At 47.1% G+C, this 20,809-nt stretch overlaps 1 protein-coding gene across 3 annotated transcripts in view; it reads left to right on the top strand.

The window, feature by feature from the left end:
• The first annotated feature begins 12,630 nt into the window (after positions 1–12,630).
• LOC146863706 (uncharacterized) overlaps positions 12,631–20,809 on the top strand; it is a 57,306-nt gene continuing 49,127 nt past the window's right edge. The window contains exon 1 of one of the 3 annotated variants that reach the window (XM_085627846.1): positions 12,631–12,769. The gene's annotated coding sequence lies outside the window, so the exon portion shown is untranslated. Of the gene's footprint in view, positions 12,770–15,175; positions 15,206–20,809 lie in introns of those variants that run through there. The other 2 variants (XM_085627848.1, XM_085627849.1) reach the window with 2 other exon arrangements.

Raw genomic sequence — 20,809 nt, 5'->3', positions numbered from 1 at the left:
TTTTTCAGTCCAGGGAGGACATGGCCTGACAGTTCGGGCTGGACTGTTCCCATTGGGTACAGGGTCAAGACTGATTTGCAAATGGCTGGGTCCAAACTGGAATGGCATGGTGAGCAAAAAAACGATGGCTTTAGGCCCAGATCTCTGTACTGGGGTGAATGTATGACATTGTTCTGCATTCTGTCCATCAATAGTTCTTTTTGCATTTGTCGCCATGAGTGAGACGGGTATGCTCAGACGTGAGTCCCGTGCTCTCTATGCCACTGGAATCAAACTATCCTGGCTGAAGAGGGATGAAACCCAGAAACCGGTCCTAGGATGCTTGTTTTCAGTCCAGCGAGGACCTGGCCTGGCAGTTAGGGCTCGACTGTTCCCATTGGGTACAGGGTCAAGACTGATTTGCATTTGGCTGGGTCCAAACTGGAGTGGCATGGTGAGCAAAAAAACGATGGCTTTAGGCACAGATCTCTGTCCTGGGGTGAATGTATGACATTGTTCTGCATTCTGTCCATCAATAGTTCTTTTTGCATTTGCCACCCAGAGTGGAACGGGTATGCTCAGACGTGAGTCCCGTGCTCTCCATGCCACTGGAATCAAGCTATCGTGGCTAAAGAGGGGTGAAACCCCGAAACCAGTCCTAGGATGCTTTTTTTCAGTCCAGGGAGGACATGGTCTGACAGTTCGGGCTGGACTGTTCCCATTGGGTACAGGGTCAAGACTGATTTGCATATGGCTGGGTCCAAACTAGAATAGCATGGTGAGCAAAAAAACGATGGATTTAGACCCAGATCTCTGTACTGGGGTGAATGTATGACATTGTTCTGCATTCTGTCCATCAATAGGTCTTTTTGCATTTGCCACCCCGAGTGGAACGGGTATGCTCAGACGTGAGTCCTGTGCTCTCCATGCCACTGGAATCAAGCTATCCTGGCTGAAGAGGGGTGAAGCCCCGAAACTGGTCCTAGGTTGCTTGTTTTCAGTCCAGGGAGGACCTGGCCTGGCAGTTCGGGCTGAACTGTTCCCATTGGGTACAGGGTCAAGACTGATTTGCATATGGCTGGGTCCAAACTAGAATAGCATGGTGAGCAAAAAAACGATGGATTTAGTCCCAGATCTCTGTACTGGGGTGAATATATGACATTGTTCTGAATTCTGTCCATCAATAGTTCTTTTTGCATTTGTCACCCCGAGTGGGACGGGTATGCTCAGACGTGAGTCCCGTGCTCTCCATGCCACTGGAATCAAGCTATCCTGGCTGAAGAGGGGTGAAACCCCGAAACCGGTCCTAGGATGCTTTTTTTCAGTCCATGGAGGACATGGCCTGACAGTTCGGGCTGGACTGTTCCCATTGGGTACAGGGTCAAGACTGATTTGCAAATGGCTGGGTCCAAACTGGAATGGCATGGTGAGCAAAACAACGATGGCTTTAGGCCCAGATCTCTGTACTGGGGTGAATGTATGACATTGTTCTGCATTCTGTCCAGCAATAGTTCTTTTTGCATTTGTCACCCCGAGTGGGACGGGTATGCTCAGACGTGAGCCTCGTGCTCTCCATGCCACTGGAATCAAACTATCCTGGCTGAAGAGGGGTGAAACCCAGAAACCAGTCCTAGGATGCTTGTTTTCAGTCCAGCGAGGACCTGGCCTGGCAGTTCGGGCTCGACTGTTCCCATTGGGTGCACGGTCAAGACTGATTTGCATATGGCTGGGTCCAAACCGGAGTGGCATGGTGAGCAAAAAAACGATGGATTTAGGTCCAGATCTCTGTCCTGGGGTGAATCTATGACATTGTTCTGCATTCTGTCCATCAATAGTTCTTTTTGCATTTGCCACCCCGAGTGGGACGGGTATGCTCAGACGTGAGTCCTGTACTCTCCATGCCACTGGAATCAAGCTATCGTGGCTGAAGAGGGGTGAAACCCCGAAACCGGTACTAGGATGCTTTTTTTCAGTCCAGGGAGGACATGGTCTGACAGTTCGGGCTGGACTGTTCCCATTGGGTACAGGGTCAAGACTGATTTGCAAATGGCTGGGTCCAAACTGGAATGGCATGGTGAGCAAAAAAACGATGGCTTTAGGCCCAGATCTCTGTACTGGGGTGAATGTATGACATTGTTCTGCATTCTGTCCATCAATAGTTCTTTTTGCATTTGTCACCCCGAGTGGGACGGGTATGCTCAGACGTGAGTCCCGTGCTCTCCATGCCACTGGAATCAAGCTATCCTGGCTGAAGAGGGGTGAAACCCCGAAACCGGTCCTAGGATGCTTGTTTTCACTCCAGGGAGGACCTGGCCTGGCAGTTCGGGTTGGACTGTTCCCATTAGGTACAGGGTCAAGACTGATTTGAATATGGCTGGGTCCAAACTGGAATGGCATGGTGAGCAAAAAAACAATGGATTTAGGCCCAGGTCTCTGTACTGGGGTGAATGTATGACATTGTTCTGCATTCTGTCCATCAATAGTTCTTTTCGCATTTGTCACCCCGAGTGGGATGGGTATGCTCAGATGTGAGTCCCGTGCTCAACATGCCACTGGAATCAAGCTATCCTGGCTGAAGAGGGGTGAAACCCCGAAACCGGTCCTAGGATGCTTGTTTTCAGTCCAGGGAGGACCTGGCCTGGCAGTTTGGGCTGGACTGGTCCCATTGGGTACGAGGGTCAAGACTGATTTGCATATGGCTGGGTCCAAACTGGAATGGCATGGTGAGCAAAAAACAATGGATTTAGGCCCAGATCTCTGTATTGGGGTGAATGTATGACATTGTTCTGCATTCTGTCTATCAATAGTTCTTATTGCATTTGTCACCCGAGTGGGACGGGTATGCTCAGATGTGAGTCCCGTGCTCTCCATGCCACTGGAATCAAGCTATCGTTGCTGAAGAGGGGTGAAACTCCGCAACCGGTCCTAGGATGCTTTTTTTCAGTCCAGGGAGGACATGGCCTGACAGTTCGGGCTGGACTGTTCCCATTGGGTACAGGGTCAAGACTGATTTGCAAATGGCTGGGTCCAAACTGGAATGGCATGGTGAGCAAAAAAACGATGGCTTTAGGCCCAGATCTCTGTACTGGGGTGAATGTATGACATTGTTCTGCATTCTGTCCATCAATAGTTCTTTTTGCATTTGTCGCCATGAGTGAGACGGGTATGCTCAGACGTGAGTCCCGTACTCTCCATGCCACTGGAATCAAACTATCCTGGCTGAAGAGGGGTGAAACCCAGAAACCGGTCCTAGGATGCTTGTTTTCAGTCCAGCGAGGACCTGGCCTGGCAGTTAGGGCTCGACTGTTCCCATTGGGTACAGGGTCAAGACTGATTTGCATATGGCTGGGTCCAAACTAGAATAGCATGGTGAGCAAAAAAACGATGGATTTAGTCCCAGATCTCTGTACTGGGGTGAATGTATGACATTGTTCTGCATTCTGTCCATCAATAGGTCTTTTTGCATTTGCCACCCCGAGTGGAACGGGTATGCTCAGACGTGAGTCCTGTGCTCTCCATGCCACTGGAATCAAGCTATCCTGGCTGAAGAGGGGTGAAGCCCCGAAACTGGTCCTAGGTTGCTTGTTTTTAGTCCAGGGAGGACCTGGCCTGGCAGTTCGGGCTGAACTGTTCCCATTGGGTACAGGGTCAAGACTGATTTGCATATGGCTGGGTCCAAACTAGAATAGCATGGTGAGCAAAAAATGATGGATTTAGTCCCAGATCTCTGTACTGGGGTGAATGTATGACATTGTTCTGCATTCTGTCCATCAATAGTTCTTTTTGCATTTGTCACCCCGAGTGGGACGGGTATGCTCAGATGTGAGTCCCGTGCTCTCCATGCCACTGGAATCAAGCTATCGTTGCTGAAGAGGGGTGAAACTCCGCAACCGGTCCTAGGATGCTTTTTTTCAGTCCAGGGAGGACATGGCCTGACAGTTCGGGCTGGACTGTTCCCATTGTGTACAGGGTCAAGACTGATTTGTAAATGGTTGGGTCCAAACTGGAATGGTTTGGTGAGCAAAAAAATAATGGCTTTAGGCCCAGATCTCTGTACTGGGGTGAATGTATGACATTGTTCTGCATTCTGTCCATCAATAGTTCTTTTTGCATTTGTCGCCATGAGTGAGACGGGTATGCTCAGACGTGAGTCCCGTGCTCTCCATGCCACTGGAATCAAGCTATCGTGGCTAAAGAGGGGTGAAACCCCGAAACCGGTCCTAGGATGCTTTTTTTCAGTCCAGGGAGGACATGGTCTGACAGTTCGGGCTGGACTGTTCCCATTGGGTACAGGGTCAAGACTGATTTGCATATGGCTGGGTCCAAACTAGAATAGCATGGTGAGCAAAAAAACGATGGATTTAGTCCCAGATCTCTGTACTGGGGTGAATGTATGACATTGTTCTGCATTCTGTCCATCAATAGGTCTTTTTGCATTTGCCACCCCGAGTGGGACGGGTATGCTCAGACGTGAGTCCTGTGCTCTCCATGCCACTGGAATCAAGCTATCCTGGCTGAAGAGGGGTGAAACCCCAAAACCGGTCCTAGGATGCTTTTTTTCAGTCCATGGAGGACATGGCCTGACAGTTCGGGCTGGACTGTTCCCATTGGGTACAGGGTCAAGACTGATTTGCAAATGGCTGGGTCCAAACTGGAATGGCATGGTGAGCAAAACAACGATGGCTTTAGGCCCAGATCTCTGTACTGGGGTGAATGTATGACATTGTTCTGCATTCTGTCCAGCAATAGTTCTTTTTGCATTTGTCACCCCGAGTGGGACGGGTATGCTCAGACGTGAGCCTCGTGCTCTCCATGCCACTGGAATCAAACTATCCTGGCTGAAGAGGGGTGAAACCCAGAAACCAGTCCTAGGATGCTTGTTTTCAGTCCAGCGAGGACCTGGCCTGGCAGTTCGGGCTCGACTGTTCCCATTGGGTGCACGGTCAAGACTGATTTGCATATGGCTGGGTCCAAACCGGAGTGGCATGGTGAGCAAAAAAAGATGGATTTAGGCCCAGATCTCTGTCCTGGGGTGAATCTATGACATTGTTCTGCATTCTGTCCATCAATAGTTCTTTTTGCATTTGCCACCCCGAGTGGGACGGGTATGTTCAGACGTGAGTCCTGTACTCTCCATGCCACTGGAATCAAGCTATCGTGGCTGAAGAGGGGTGAAACCCCGAAACCGGTCCTAGGATGCTTGTTTTCACTCCAGGGAGGACCTGGCCTGGCAGTTCGGGTTGGACTGTTCCCATTAGGTACAGGGTCAAGACTGATTTGAATATGGCTGGGTCCAAACTGGAATGGCATGGTGAGCAAAAAAACAATGGATTTAGGCCCAGGTCTCTGTACTGGGGTGAATGTATGACATTGTTCTGCATTCTGTCCATCAATAGTTCTTTTCGCATTTGTCACCCCGAGTGGGATGGGTATGCTCAGATGTGAGTCCCGTGCTCAACATGCCACTGGAATCAAGCTATCCTGGCTGAAGAGGGGTGAAACCCCGAAACCGGTCCTAGGATGCTTGTTTTCAGTCCAGGGAGGACCTGGCCTGGCAGTTTGGGCTGGACTGGTCCCATTGGGTACGAGGGTCAAGACTGATTTGCATATGGCTGGGTCCAAACTGGAATGGCATGGTGAGCAAAAAACAATGGATTTAGGCCCAGATCTCTGTATTGGGGTGAATGTATGACATTGTTCTGCATTCTGTCTATCAATAGTTCTTATTGCATTTGTCACCCGAGTGGGACGGGTATGCTCAGATGTGAGTCCCGTGCTCTCCATGCCACTGGAATCAAGCTATCGTTGCTGAAGAGGGGTGAAACTCCGCAACCGGTCCTAGGATGCTTTTTTTCAGTCCAGGGAGGACATGGCCTGACAGTTCGGGCTGGACTGTTCCCATTGGGTACAGGGTCAAGACTGATTTGCAAATGGCTGGGTCCAAACTGGAATGGCATGGGGAGCAAAAAAACGATGGCTTTAGGCCCAGATCTCTGTACTGGGGTGAATGTATGACATTGTTCTGCATTCTGTCCATCAATAGTTCTTTTTGCATTTGTCGCCATGAGTGAGACGGGTATGCTCAGACGTGAGTCCTGTGCTCTCCATGCCACTGGAATCAAGCTATCCTGGCTGAAGAGGGGTGAAGCCCCGAAACTGGTCCTAGCTTGCTTGTTTTCAGTCCAGGGAGGACCTGGCCTGGCAGTTCGGGCTGAACTGTTCCCATTGGGTACAGGGTCAAGACTGATTTGCATATGGCTGGGTCCAAACTAGAATAGCATGGTGAGCAAAAAAATGATGGATTTAGTCCCAGATCTCTGTACTGGGGTGAATGTATGACATTGTTCTGCATTCTGTCCATCAATAGTTCTTTTTGCATTTGTCACCCCGAGTGGGACGGGTATGCTCAGATGTGAGTCCCGTGCTCTCCATGCCACTGGAATCAAGCTATCGTTGCTGAAGAGGGGTGAAACTCCGCAACCGGTCCTAGGATGCTTTTTTTCAGTCCAGGGAGGACATGGCCTGACAGTTCGGGCTGGACTGTTCCCATTGGGTACAGGGTCAAGACTGATTTGTAAATGGCTGGGTCCAAACTGGAATGGCATGGTGAGCAAAAAAATAATGGCTTTAGGCCCAGATCTCTGTACTGGGGTGAATGTATGACATTGTTCTGCATTCTGTCCAACAATAGTTCTTTTTGCATTTGTCACCCCGAGTGGGATGGGTATGCTCAGATGTGAGTCCCGTGCTATCCATGCCACTGGAATCAAGCTATCCTGGCTGAAGAGGGGTGAAACCCCGAAACCGGTCCTAGGATGCTTGTTTTCAGTCCAGGGAGGACCTGGCCTGGCAGTTTGGGCTGGACTGGTCCCATTGGGTACGAGGGTCAAGACTGATTGGCATATGGCTGGGTCCAAACTGGAATGGCATGGTGAGCAAAAAAACAATGGATTTAGGCCCAGATCTCTGTATTGGGGTGAATGTATGACATTGTTCTGCATTCTGTCCATCAATAGTTCTTTTTGCATTTGTCACCCGAGTGGGACGGGTATGCTCAGATGTGAGTCCCATGCTCTCCATGCCACTGGAATCAAGCTATCCTGGCTGAAGAGGGGTGAAACCCCGAAAGCGGTCCTAGGATGCTTGTTTCCAGTCCAGGGAGGACCTGGCCTGGCAGTTTTGGCTGGACTGTTCCCATTGGGTACAGGGTCAAGACTGATTTGCATATGGCTGGGTCCAAACTGGAATGGCACGGTGAGCAAAAAAAAGATGGATTTAGGCCAAGATCTCTGTACTGGGGTGAATGTATGACATTGTTCTGCATTCTGTCCATCAATAGTTCTTTTTGCAAATGACGATTCTCCAATTATCATACAGAGAATCTTGATTTCAACGGAGGCTGACATTATCCCTCTCACCACTCCCTGGTGGTTGTTTTAAAATGTTATTTACATGGTTTTTTTCTACTTTGCCATAATATTTCTTTAATATGTATATGGAATAGTCTCTACCATGTTTTCTTTTCTTCTATTTCAGACTCTACATCTTTATAAAGAAGTCATAATCACTTTTATCTTGGAAGAAGTTGCTTATCCTTTTGCAGCTCCATGAGGACGATAGCTGGTTGCCATGGCGCATTGTTATTGTTAAGTGGAATGTTCTTTCTATGATGTATTTTGTTACACTTTAAAGGGCTGCATGTCTTGGGCAGCAATAAAAGTTATTGCATAATGTCAGCCTCTGTTGTCTTTAATGAAATCAAGATTCTCTCTGTTTGATAATTGGAGAATCGTCATTGTACATCTGTTCCAAATGGGACTGGTGCCCAGAATATTTCTGTGGCTTCTTCACAGAATGTAAACAAAACTACCCAGGACTGTGTTTATTCATCTGGTAGGAGAAGTGTTTTACCAAGTAGATTTAAGGGCTTTGAAATGTAAATGATAAATTGTGTTTTTTTTGTTTAGTTTTGAGAAAATGAGGAGTTGTATCCATGGTGTTGTTGTGTGTTTGCGTCCTCACACTTGTTGGGCTTGTGGTCGGTCTTGCATGGAATGCACCAACGGAATGGTGTAAGGCATCCCATGAGAGACGGTTTCGGAGTTGGCAGAAGCAAAGAGGCGATGCTGGGTTCGTGGCTTCAAAATAATAAATGAACTATTAGGGAGAGGATGCGGTCTGACGGCTAGACTGCTGACTTTGCTGCTAGAAACCAGGGTTCGAGCCTTGGGGTGGCGTCCACATCCTGTGATTCTGGGCAAATCACTTAATCTCCCTGTGCCTACCAAAAGAAAAATGAATGTGTCCTTGTGTAAGTAACCGGTGTGCATGTAAAGCGCTCCAATACCTGCGGGTCGAGTTTGTGCTATATAAATCGCAATTAAAATGATGTTGTCCTTTCCTCACAGTCTCATCTCTGATCTTTAGAACCCAACACTCCTATTTTGCAGACATCTTGGTTAATTCAACCTCGACCAGACTTAAGTCCTCTCTTCCCTGCACCCTGATCTACCTTCCCTATATGATCCAAGCATCTAAATCAGGGGTCTCCAACTGGTCGATCGCGAGCTACCGGTAGCTCGCCGAGACCCTTTGAGTAGCGCGTGATGCTTGCGGCTGAATTTAGTAGCCCTTTAGTGTTGTTTGGGCTTTTTAGGCTGTTTGCAGGCTCTGTTGCCCGCCCTCACCCAAACCAGCTGCTCAGATTGATTTTGTGCTTAGCTGGGGCGGGGCTAGCCGGGCCAAAGGGGAAGACGTGCCTCACTTCCTACGCAGATCAGCATCTTCTTGTACCTCGTGACCAGGAGTCTATGCGCCCCCTGCCTCTTCCTCACGGGCACTGCGCTCATTGTGTGAGTCTCGAGTGCGGAGGGCGGTAGTGCGGAGCTGCATTAGGCATGGCAGGGCAGAGCAGCTGTTTGCCGGTCGCGCAAGCAGTATAGAACAGCCGGGATCCGCGACATCTGCCCTTTTCAGCAGTACAGCCTGCCACCCTACCTTCAGTAGAGCAGCAGGTAAGCCGGCGTGGGAGCACACCCAGAACAATTCTGAAGTCTTTAATAATTACACTGGACGGCACGCAAAGAGCACAACATGTTCGAATTTGCAGCTGCTGCCATTTTTTCACAAAAAGCTGTTTATCTGTGATGGCCCCATGCTCTGCGCTTTCCACTTCTCATTCTGCCACTTTCTCCGGCTTCCCCTCCCCTCTATCTCCCTAGGAACAGCAGTTATTTAGCCCACTATTCCGTTTATTGTTATCTCGTGAGCCTGGCTGTATACTGGTAACAGGATGAAAGAAAAAAAAACTGTGATGTATTTTTAACAGCTAAAGGTGAATTTATGTAAAATCACTTCTTAATGAACTGCCTCCACTTTACCTCCCCCCTACCCCCTCCAACCTCGGCCATCAACCCCTCCTTCATTTGGATAAGGCCTGATTTAGAATGCATATTGTAGAAGTGATTGCTTTCAAACTGACATGTTAGGCCTGGAGAAATTAATGATGTTGATAAATTCAATAAAACGGCTAATAATAAATATACTGGCTTGGAGTAAAATGTAGTGCCGGGTTACAATTAACACCCAACAAAATGTACATGAATTACAAAAGTTATCGGCTCAGGGAGCATGTGTGGGGAGGGGGTAGGAGTGACACCTCACAATCAGCTTTGGCAATGCTGAAGTACGAACTCTATTTAGGGACGGATCGACTCTAACACAGGTTGCCCATCCTTTCCTCTCAGATGCGTGGTGAATTCAGATTAGAGCAGAGCAGAGAGGTCCGTCAAGTCAAGTGTTTGAGTCGAGAGCACACAGTGATGGGGAGGTGGTGGCTAGGTCAGCTTGGCACTCCCTGCAGTAAATGAGCTACCTACCGATTGGGAAAATCAGAGGACGAGTATTGTCAGTGTCAGGAAGGGCTTGTCATTTAGTTACTGGTTTGAAGGATGGTAGGGCCAACTCGGCGTGACATCTTTTGAGGACAGTAAAGTATCGATGAGTTGGGTGCAAACAAATGGTAAAAGCAAGTACGGAAACATGCTGGTAACAAAAACAGAAAGGAAAAGAAGTAAAAAGCTAAGAAACAGGCATTCACGTTTAAGTTTTTACATTTAAATGCAGATCCATCTCTTCATGCTTTCTACTACAAGCATATGGAACATTTGTGTTGGCTGTTGAGACTTCTCCAAACGTCTCTTACTACTTACACTACTACAGCCATCCATAGGTCCGACATAGGATTAGTTAGCCATAAACTTTACTCCACCCCCTTACTATAACAGTCCACCAGGACTATAGATAACGGCAGGTTCGTTGACAGAATGTGCTGTGAGCAAATGTGCAGCTAGCCTTAACTACATTTCCTATTTGCTGTGCAGATGAGATAGTAAAGTTAATATTTAAAATGGAAATGTGTCCCTGTCATCTTCAGACAGCATCCATGTAACAAACAAGGCCTGCCAATTACAGCGCAGAGGGGGTTTTGCTACGTGTGAGGACTTGACCAGGCCACAAAGGCTCGCTAAGCTAAGCTAAGCCATCAGGACAGCCTCGGGCAGTCAGTGCACTCTTTGGTGGGAGGGGTGAGTAGGGGGGTCGAATTCTCAGGTGGGGCTCCCCAGTTTGGGACGTTCTTGTTCCTTTTGTCCACACAACCCATTGGGAAAGAATTCCAGAACAATAGTATCACTGCCCTGAAGGTTGTGAACGGCTTAGTATTGCTGCCCTGAAGACTAGTTTACACAACCAGGTGTCATTATTAGCCAATGGGTGCTGGGTTAACTAACACCAGAGGAGCGCAGGTGAACGGCTTAGTATCGCTGTCCTGAAGACTAGTTTACACAACCAGGTGTCATTATTAGCCAATGGGTGCTGGGTAAACTAAGACCAGAGGAGCGCAGGTGAACGGCTTAGTATCGCTGTCCTGAAGACTAGTTTACACAACCAGGTGTCATTATTAGCCAATGGCTGCTGGGTAAACTAAGACCAGAGGAGCGCAGGTGACCGGCTTAAGGTTATCGAGCAATTCACTGTAGGGCAGTGGAGACCGGAAACCGCAGTCTGTTCCCTTAATCCTCACCCCAAGGTTAGTGTTTTTCCCCACTTAAACAGGCTCCATGCCTTGCTGAGATCAACAGTTGTAACCCACAAATGTCCGTCTTATATTCTGCTAGGTGTTTGACGTACAGTGAACAAACCAAAGTGCAGCACAGAAATATCCACAAAATCCTTTGTTTTATTTATACGTGTTTTTATGCAGTTACCCAGCAGGAGTGGATGTAGTTGTAAGTATAGTGTTCAAACCACAGTATGGGCTCTGAAGAAATTAGACTTAACGTCAAAGAAACTGGGCGTGGGAGGTTGTTATGATCTACTGTTTGCCTTTCCCCTTTGCCTATGTATCTATTCCCTACTGCTCAGCCAGATTGAGAGTTAGTGTGCTTGGAGATGTCTGGAATGTTGGATGATTGATGATGTCGTGGAATGCATGGGTGCCTGGTGAGGTTGTGAGTGTCAGTTGGAGTGATCAGGCTGAGCAGCAGGGAGGCTGCTCCTGGTGGGGCATCACCTGGACTTTACATCTTCCAGTAACTAATCTGAAACTGTACCTTTGAATAAACCTACAACGCACTTATACTTAACCTGGCTACAGGAGATCTTTTATTTACAACAGAGGTCTCTCGGAAAAATGCGCGAGTTGCTTGGGGCTTAGTAGCTCAAGACGATTTTCACTGACCAGAAGTAGCTCACACTACACAAAAGGTTAGAGACCCCTGATCTAAATCAATACTTTTACTGTGTATGTCCTTGAAGTGGTAAGATATCCAGACGAATAAGGTAAATTAAGAATGAAGTTTATTTGAAAGTACTCCACCCATCACACGGAGCATCCCTTTCAATCGAGACTCGAACAGCAACTGAATCGTAGCGCGCGATGCATGACTCACACATAATGCCATACCGACAGTAAGTTACCACCACAATCCTCTGCCCAATAGTAGTAATGGTCACACCTGTACACACCCACCGATGTAAATGTCCGGGTTTAACTACTATGCCTGTAGCCCTCTGTAACCCTGTGTCCTGTGTATTGCAAAGCGCTCTGATTCCTCTGGGACCTGCCTGTGCTATGAATATCACGAAGAATTGAATAATCCTCCCTCCTTGTCTTTAATAAAATTGAGAATCGGGGAGCGAATGCCAGAAAATGTTTATTTTCCAGCTGTCTGAATTTGAGCCAATTAGATTCTGCCTACTAACTCCAATCTTGCCTCAGCCGCGTCCAATGGGAGAAGAGAAAAGGTGGGACAATCACGACCCTCAATGCGCAGGTGAAGGGGAAACTGGAAATACCTTGGCGCCTATTTACAAGCCCCTTGCGCCGCCCTTTCTTCACTTTTTCCCATTTTAAAAGTGGCGCGCCGGCGGCGCAAAGTAAGGGGCTTGTAAGCAAGCCTCCATTTGTTTACTTAAGTACTGCAACAGTCACGCAAGTTAAAGTTGTTACTCTTACAGGTTGTGTGGTGTTAACTTGCTGTGGGTTAGCAGTAATGGAAAGTAGAGCCTGATATAAGTCTAGTTTTTTTGATAGAATTTAAAGTGTATAAAAGCACTCAAGTCGGTGATACAACGCTGGGAATGGTCACCAGGTTAAGATGGCCGCCGCCTCGCAGCATTGTAGCCATTGGAGTCCTATTTCTATTTTTCTGCTTCCTATGCCCGGGCTACCTGGGACTGCTTCGGCTGGGCGGCTTGCACCGTAGTTGGTGGAAGAGCTTCTTGGCAGGTATAGTCCGCTGCGGGCACGGGAAGGAGGGTGGGCGCGACTACGGGAGAGCCAGCCGAGGCTGCACCGGGTAATATACTGGGAGAGTCCGGGGAGGGAGCCAGCCTCTGATCCCCCCGTGGGCCCAGGGTGTGGGTTTGCGAGGACTGGGCCCAGGGTGTGGGTCTGCGAGGACTGAGCCCCCGTGGGCCCAGGGTGTGGGTCTGCCTGGATTACTCTTGCTTTGCTTAAGGACCCTCTTGCAGCACGCCATTGGTTCTCGCGAGGGTTTGTACTGTCGCCCTCTCCCGTAATGTGTTTTCCTTCGTGGCCTGCACAGTGTGATGAATAGATGAACGTTTTTGTATAGCGCCACAGGTACCATTCTAAGGTTCCTGGCGCTTTGTATGTTTGGTGACATTCACCTGCTTTACAGCCCGAGGGCCTGCAGCTGGAGACCCCATGGAGTCTTGCCATAACAGCTCTAAAGTCCTGTTCCCAGCGACCTGTCATTGGGCCATCTGATCCCGCAAACAGCTTTGCACGTTTCTCATGAGTTACAGGCTGATATGGAAACGAGCAATGCCCAGAGGTTGTTTTTACAGCTTCTTTATTAGAGTCCGCAGGTTCCACTGGCTCATTGTTGTCTCTAGTTACGGCTTCATCTCAAGCATTCACGGGCCACTCTGAGCTCAAGCAATCATGCATGGCAGCCTAGGGAAACAGAAAGCAAAAATGCACGGCAGGCTGGGGAAACAGAAAGCAAACATGCACGGCAGTCTGGGGAGACTGAAAGCAAACATGCACGGCAGGCTGGGGAAACTGAAAGCAAACATGCACGGCAGGCTGGGGAACCTGAAAGTAAACATGCACGGGAGACTGAAAGCAAACTTGCACGGCAGGCTGGGGAAACAGAAAGCAAACATGCACGACAGTCTGGGGAGACTGAAAGCAAACATGCACAGCAGTCTGGGGAGACTGAAAGCAAACATGCACAGCAGTCAGGGGAAACTGAAAGCAAACATGCACGACAGTCTGGGGAAACTGAAAGCAAACATGCACGACAGTCTGGGGAAACTGAAAGCAAACATGCATGACAGTCTGGGGAAACTGAAAGCAAACATGCACAGCAGTCTGGGGAGACTGAAAGCAAACATGCACAGCAGTCTGGGGAAACTGAAAGCAAACATGCACGGCAGTCTGGGGAAACTGAAAGCAAACATGCACGGCAGTCTGGGGAAACTGAAAGCAAACATGCACGGCAGTCTGGGGAAACTGAAAGCAAACATGCACGGCAGTCTGGGGAGACTGAAAGCAAACATGCACGGCAGTCTGGAGAAACTGAAAGCAAACATGCACGGCAGGCTGGGGAAACAGAAAGCAATTAGGGAGCAGTGCCATTGCATTTCTGCTGACTTTATTGTGTTTCTGTATTATGAGCTAGAATTCCTCCTGCGCCAATCTAGTCTTCCATACTTCCAGAGTACGATGACTACGAGTAAAACAAATCAAAGGAGTTAAAAAACGAGAGGGATCAACGGGTGGGGAAGAAGAACCTGATGATGGGTAGATAAACTCCAGTAACACATGCTTTTTAGGTATCGCCTGGCGAAAGCAGCACATGCGCTGATCTAGCCAGGAGAGCACCTTTTGGAATCAATTCTGCGAGAGCTCTCATGCACGTGTCTGCAATGGACAAAGATGGCTGCTCTCGCCATTTGTCTATTGCAAACAGCATACGCCTGTCCGTGGGACTGTGGACAGTCCCACGCCCTTTTGTTGCCATAGCAACAAAATGCCGCTTCTCGTGTGTTTTTTTTTTTAATGTCAGTCCCCCCGGGGCACAAGCATGCATCCACTTCTGTCTTTTTGCTGCAATCAGCTATCCTGACAGAAGTGGATGCCTGCTTGTACCCCGGGGGAACTGCAGGACAGCCTTTAGCATTTGCAATGCAATAGGTCTCGCATTTATGCGAGTTTGAGCTATTGACATTGCAAATGATAATGCCTTTTATTTGTTTTAAAAACGAAAACAAGAATAAAAGGCATTGCCATTTGCAATGTCAATAGCTCAAACTTGCGTAAATGCGAGACCTATTGCATTGCAAATGCTTGTTTTTTTATGTGACAGTCTCATTTTGTTAGGTCTCGCAAAGGCAGCGCATGCGCTGCTTCTCCGAGGCATCAAGAAATCAGTATTAGTGGTGAAACTCCACCCATTGCGTTTCTATTTGTTTTGTCACTTGCCATTGCTTACATCTGGCATTGCTCTTCTTATCTTGCTCATTGATTGGCTGGTGGTCCGATACGTCACTTCTGTTTTGCAGGAAGCAGCACAGACCAACTACAGTTTAGTTCCGTTGCTCGGCGTTATCTATTAATTTACGGACTACTTCCTTGTTTATTTTCCACCGCCGTTCACCACTGCTTGTTATCATCAGCTGGCCCTTTTCTGAGGTAAGCTCCGAAACAGCACTGAATTCCTAACCGTATCGCTCCAGCGCGTACACTGTACATTTCTTATGAAAAGTGGCGAGGTTGTGGCATTACGGCCACAGCTGCCGACTTTGGAAGTTTTGGCTTCAACGTAACGTTCCGTGATTCTGGGGGAATCACTTCAACTGCCGCCACTAGTCACTGCTTGTTCAAGTTTTTCCTCCAGCCCCGAAATGAAAGAAAGACCTGTTGTCGGACCTGCACACATGGCTCATCTCACTGTAGCAATAGCGCGCCCGACTCTTTTCTTCAGTATTCTTTGTGTACGCTCCGGTATGGTGATCAAGGTTGTGTATGGTGTGCACCTAATTATAATCCACAGGCAGCATACATTATCTGTTTGTCAAGCCAAAGGGGCAGTTCCCTTCTCTTAATTCAAATTCAGCGACTGCAAAAAGAACTGTAAGCTCAGACTTATCACTCTGGGTTTCTTTTGGAATGTGGGCTTCCATCGAGGCACGCGGGTTATTAAAGAGTTAGACAATTTCCGTCACTTTGTCCGAGTAGCTGCCCTTTCTTCCCCCACCGTACACATACTGGACTTCTGTAGAGTAGGAGAACCCAGCCACCCACCCCTCCCTTGTAAAATAGCCCATCACGAGCACAGTCTGTGCGCCAGTGTATAATAATTGTTGGCAGTGCTTTTTGTACTTCCAGGTGTTTTTGTAGGTTCTTCATTGCCGTTTTGTTTAACCCCCACACGCAATTTTGACAAGATGCGGTGCAAGGCACTAATAAATAGCAGGGTTTCGCTATTGTTCCACAAAACTTCTAATACATGGCATGTCTGCATTTTTTTGGGGAAGGCACAGAGGGCCATATTATCAAGGAACGGCGATAACATTATCGCCGCTTTAGCGGCAGGAAAAGCGGCGATAATGGGCTTGATAATATGCCCTTGTGAATTCCGATAGCAGCCCAGGTTCACACCAGAACCTGGGCTACTATGGGAATTCACATGGGCATATTATCAAGCCCATTATCGCCGCTTTAGCTAAAGCGGCAATAATGTTATCGCCGTTCCTTGATAATATGGCCCCACGTGCGCGGAGACTCGAACCACGTTCACAATTCCAAAGTACACAACTTTGCATGTTATGCCACATCGTCTCTCCATATGTATCAAATATGTTTATAGGTGTTTATCTTCGTTTCCCTGAGCACTGCGCCAGCACAGGACAAGCGTATTAACTTAAATTATGCAGAGCTTAGCCTCCAGAGTCTCTCTTCTAGGCCCCTCCCTGCCAGACCTCACAATATCCCAAGGGCCGCATAATTTATCTCCCTCATCGGTCCATAAAGCTTATCAGGATACTCATTTGGTTTGCTCTCGCGTCCTCTCTTCGTTGTCCCTGTGTTACAAATGCTTGTTATTTAAAATGCAAATGAGTATTTGTTTTAAAATTTACCCGGGAGGATTCCTTCAACCCTTTTCATTGAAACCAACCCTCTCCATTTACCTTTTAAATGTAACCCTTTGCTTACTCTGTAGTTACCTCCAGCATTGTCATTGTTCCTTTAAAGCATTTACTCCTCACTATTTTGCTCACCGTTTTTTGTTTTTGTTTCCCATTCATGGGATATTTGATTCCTGAGTGTTTCTTTTTGTCAGAAACAAAAACATGGCGCTGGCAGTTGCACTATATAAGAAGGGGATTTTCAGTTTCTGCACAGCGGGTGCTTTAAGAAGGGGATTTTCAGTTTCTGCACAGCGGGTGAATTAACCATCCTTGAGTCGTGTGCTAGGAATGTGTCACTCCCTGTGATGTCTTGCGTACAGTAGCTTACTTTAGCCCTTATAACGAGTTGCCAAGAGAGAAATACACCCAAGGTTTGGGGTTTCTCTGGTCCCGGAATTATCCACTCTGGATCTGCTGAAGCAGACCAGCAGTCTAATGCAACTGACATGCCTTGCCCCAGCCTGTCCGCCTGCATACAGCACCATGTAAGGAGCAGGAAAAAGCTTCCCTAAACTGAAGTAAAAAGCTCTTTCCCCTCTCTGCCCCCATCATCCTTCGACTTCCCCAGCAATTAAAACAAACATTTGCAATGCAATAGGTCCCGCGTTTGCAATGCAATAGGTCCCGCGTTTGCAATGCAATAGCTCCCGCGTTTGCCAGAATTTGTGCAAGTGGCATTGTAAATGACAATGCCTATTATTTTTTAAAACAGATCAATAAAATGCATTGTTATTTACAATGCCAATAGCTTAAGCAAATGCAAGACCTGTTGCATTGCAAATGCTTGTTTCAGTTAGTGATCTCAAATGGAATATCGGGTATCTCTTTTGCGATGCCCGAACATGCATCTCTATAGTTAAAAGGGCATTGAGTGAGGGGTGAGATCCCCATTGTGATGTCAGTAAGTCATTTTCTAATGCCAGGGAAACTTGTTTCGATGCCGGAAGCCTCTGCCACTGTAAGGAAGCATTATTGTGAAGTCAGGAGGTCCACTTGTGCTAGCAAATTCTGTTTTGTTGCTAGAAAGCCCTTTCGGGATGGAAGACCATCCTCCTTCTGATGTTGCAATCCCTATTTAGATAGGAGTTCTAGAGTCCCTGTGGTAATGTCATGACGCCCTAACATGATATCAAGAGAGGCTATTGTCGTATCAGGAAGACACGTTGTTATTAAAGGAATCTCTATTGCGCAGACACAAATTTATAATATAATGTCACCCAAGCCATGTAATGTTAGTGCTTTTTTGATGTAAGTCAGCTTTTTGTGATGATAGAAAGCCTTGTGAAATGTAAAAGTCTTCTCTTGATAAAATTAAGTTGTCTTGTGCCTTAAGAAGCCCTATCATGCTATGAGGTATCAGAGCGCTGTATTTCATAGAATGGCGTTTTATTGTGAGGTAAGGAAACCCCTTTGGGTGCTGAACCCAATTGCATTGTCTTGAAGCTATGTTTATTACAAAAAGCCCTTTTATGATGCCAGAAAGTTCTGTTTTGATTTCCAAAAATTCCCACTTTGACGTCTTGAATTTCTCTTATGATGCTAGTGGTGACAGGGTCCATATCTTAAAGTCATGAAACCAGTTTAGGTGTTTAATATGATGTTCCACATATCATAGAAATTCAGTAAAATGTAATTGCATTAGTGAGCCTTCGATGCGTCTTTGGTTCTATGTGCTATTTGTATAGCAGAAACCTAGTTCAAAAGACAGCAGAGTGCTGTACAGGGTCAAAGGCTAGCTAAAGTTAACAAGCGATACGTTTGGTAACTGGTTAGTGGATTGTTACTGTATTGTGTGTTTCTATAAAAGCTTTGGTCTTATCTTATTGATGCATGGATATGGTTCCAGATCCTGAGTGCATTAATGGAAAAGTCCTGCTGTCTCACTTTTGTCTTTTTAATTCATGTTGGTCTCCAATCTGGTGGTGTCTTGACTGTGTCAAGAGCCATCAGATATGATGAACTTGTCTTAAAAATAAGTGGGTGTGCTGGTTGTGGTGGCTTATTTTGTTCTTGAATGTGAAACAAATGTTAAGCCAGGATGCACATTACCCTTTCCTCGAGTATCTCCAAGGAAGACAATAAGGATGGGGCATTGTCGCCGTGGAATTTATTTCACTGCAAAGCTGAGGGCCAAAAACCCATTTACTCTAGCAATCCAATACTGAGGCAGAGCACTGCTCCAGCTGCAGTCGGGAGTCAAGTTCCAAGCAGGGTAGAAAAGTAACCTCTGCCTCTGATCTGCCTTCAGGCTCTGGTCATCACCAAGAGAATACTTCAGTCAAGCAAGCTCCCAGCAAAAGGAGACACGCCTCAACACTTTTCCACAGGGCACTGAACCCCCCTTCAGAGCCAAAATTGAGACAGAGCACTAAATCAATACTTGGGGCCCCTTCGACACAGAGATCGGAGGTATCCACTGCTCACACCCTCGAGAAGACTGGTTGAAGTCAGAAAAAAGCAGCTCCTCATGCATCTATAAACTGGCAATATTTCTGCTAAATTGCCTCCAGGAACACCGTCCTCCATGCTGCTCCGAATTCTAGAGAAAAGGCTGTTTTTTTAATAGGAACTCACCTTTGATGTACCCTGACTCCAGGTTCCCCCAAGGCACAGGACAAGGCAACAAGCCCTCGACTTCAGACTCCCAGCCCCAGGTACCAGCTCCTCCAACTCCACCCCTGTATACATCCCCACAGCCATAATCTCCTCATCCTCCATATCCACCAGAATCTCGCCACTGGTTATCACATTTGCCAGGTATAAATCTTGGGGTGAAACAAACCTTTCCAATTGAACAGAGACATTAAGATTTATGACTGGAAAGAAAAAGATGAAAAAAAAAGTCTAGAAGGAAAGACTTTGGGGCCAACTAGAAATTGCTACTGGAATATTAAGGGGGTTTAAGTCCACCCCTGACTAGGCCCCAGATACCCTACATTCTGTTAAAAAAACCCGCTTTCTTTTTTTTTTCTTTTCTTTACTAATTTTGAGCATACTTATCAAGCTGCTAACTGGCCACATAATCATTAGGGGACATGCTGACTGGCTACGTAATCATTAGGGGTCACTCTCTTGGTTGGGCATTAACCAGGGATGTCCAAGCAGCCTATCAAGTGGTGGACCCTGTGAGGACTACACCCTATGCTGAAATTAAGCTTGGAATTCTAGAGCGTACGGGGCAAATGCTGAGAGCTTGAGAATTAGGCTTAGAATAGAAAGAGGAGGTACAGGGAGTACTCCTCTTGCACTATTCTTTAAAATTATGGATGTAGCTGACAAATGGATGGGATCACAAGTAGCCACTGAGGAAGAAGTAATGGGCACAAAAGTACCTCAAACAGTTTATGAAGTCTTTGCCTGCCCACATTCAGCGATTGGTGAAACAGTATAACAACCCAATACTGGCCAATGCTATGGAATGGCTATCGTCTGCTCGATGGCTCAGGCGAGGAAGAGAATATCCAGATACCTAGATACTGCTGCAGGAAGAGTTCCCTTGTTTAAACTTCCAAAGAAAATCCTTAGTCCAAGACAGGAGCTTAGCCCTAAGGTAGCGCAGTAGTTCAACCTAGCAGTAGTGCGTCGAATAAGGACACATTGCCCAGTTCCGTTATAAGAAGAATGAAGAGCCCATGAAATTTGGTGGATGCAAAAGCTTTTATAAGATACAGGAGCTCTCTCCAGATCATTCCTTTGTCCTGTAAAGCTGAACCAAATCGAAATGCAAGCCTTGCTCAACTCAGACTGTTAACGTGACTGTCAGTCAAGGCCAGCACGTACAGTCTTGTCAAATAGATCCTTCTAGAACAGTAGTACTTAAATATGTTCAAGAGAGTACCCTGTAGTTCAAGCAGAGGTTGAGAAACACCACGGTTGTCAAAGCCCAAGTGCGGAAGTTGCTGAGTTGTTGGAGGCAATAATCCTGGGAGTAGAATGCTCATTTTGAGGACTTGTTGAGAGATAATCTGACTATATCCAGTGCCTGTCTGGAGAAGACCCCTGTTAAAACACAGCGAACACATAACAGAAGAAGTCAACATAGGCAAGAGAAACAGAGGGGATATCACTACAGCAGGCCTTATCAGGCCTCTAAAAACCTGCTCGC

Source organism: Triturus cristatus, chromosome 2_1 (genome assembly GCF_964204655.1).
Source record: "Triturus cristatus chromosome 2_1, aTriCri1.1, whole genome shotgun sequence".
Taxonomy (NCBI): domain Eukaryota; kingdom Metazoa; phylum Chordata; class Amphibia; order Caudata; family Salamandridae; genus Triturus; species Triturus cristatus.
Note: the sequence above shows the minus strand (reverse complement) of the source record. Positions and strands in the feature narration are given on the sequence as shown.